This window comes from Zingiber officinale, chromosome 4A (assembly GCF_018446385.1).
Source record: "Zingiber officinale cultivar Zhangliang chromosome 4A, Zo_v1.1, whole genome shotgun sequence".
Taxonomy (NCBI): Eukaryota; Viridiplantae; Streptophyta; class Magnoliopsida; order Zingiberales; family Zingiberaceae; genus Zingiber; species Zingiber officinale.
Window position 1 is genome coordinate 84,712,246 of NC_055992.1, and position 1,236 is coordinate 84,713,481.

The 1,236-nt window shown below is 35.5% G+C and overlaps 1 non-coding gene across 1 annotated transcript; it reads left to right on the forward strand.

Moving 5' to 3' along the window:
* The first annotated feature begins 366 nt into the window (after positions 1 to 366).
* Positions 367 to 473, forward strand: LOC121973937. Its single transcript, XR_006109840.1, has one exon. It is a non-coding gene; the product is annotated as a small nucleolar RNA R71 (small nucleolar RNA).
* Positions 474 to 1,236: the final 763 nt, after the last annotated feature.

The window sequence follows — 1,236 nt, forward strand, 5'->3', positions numbered from 1 at the left end:
AAGGACATGAGTCTTGAGAATGATCAGGAACTTCCACATGTTTCACAGCAACATACTATGACATTTACTGTGTTAGAGTTTGTTCCCATATTTTCTAGCTTCTTAGTTAGAGCATCTAGCTTTGCAGTCATTAAAGTAACTGCATCTACATCAAACTTTCCTGATGCTTTTGTTGGGTTTGTATAAGAATAGCCTCCACTTCTCTCTGTTGCCCATTGATGATGATTCTGTGCTACGCTTTCGATTATATCTTCAGCCTCATCTAGACTTTTATTCATGAGTGCCCCTCCAGCTGCTGAATTAAGAGACACCTTAGTATGATAATTGATGTCATTATAAAATATGTGCAACGCCAACCATTTCTCCAATCCATGATGTGGGCATTGTCTGAGCATACTATTGTATCTATCCCATGCTTCAAATAAAGATTCTGAATCTGATTATTTAAAGCTTGCAATAAGGTTTCTTATATGAGCAATCTTACTCGGAGGATAGAACTTGTCTAAGAATTGTTGCTCACATTGTTCCCAAGTGGTAATGCTATTAGGAGGTAAAGCATTCAACCATTGTTTAGCTCTATCTCGTAAAGAAAACCCAAACAATAATAGTCTCACTACTTATGAAGGAACACCATTCATTTTCATGGTACCGCAGATTTCATAAAAGACTTCTAAATGCTGATTAGGATCTTCATGCGGTCCACCTCCAAATTGATTTTGTTGAACCATAGAAATTATTGCAGGCTTGATCTCAAAATTATTAGCTTCAACAGAGGGTCTTGTAATGCTTGAATGGAACCCTCTAGCGTATGGTGCTGCATAATCCTTAAGTGATTTATTATCCATATTTGAATGTTCTTGTTCTTCTTGATGTCTTTGTGAGGTTCTCATTCTATGAAAGGTTCTATTAATCTCAGGATCAGGACGAAGTAAATCACCTGCAAAGTTAGATCTTCGCATACAAGAACAAGATTAAAGAATTTGATTTAAAGAAAAGAATAACGAATGCAAAGAAATAATGCAAAGAAAGAATTTCAGAACAGAATTAAAAAACTAGTTACAAGTTAGATGTAAGAAAATAATAGAAAAAAAGAGTTTAGTTTAACTCAAATGATAATCTCTAATGTTATAGACACAGTCCCCGGCAACGACGCCAAAAACTTGTTACGCACTATAGGTGTACGGTTATGTCGTCAGTAATAAAAAGATATCGAATCCACAGAGACTGGTTATAACC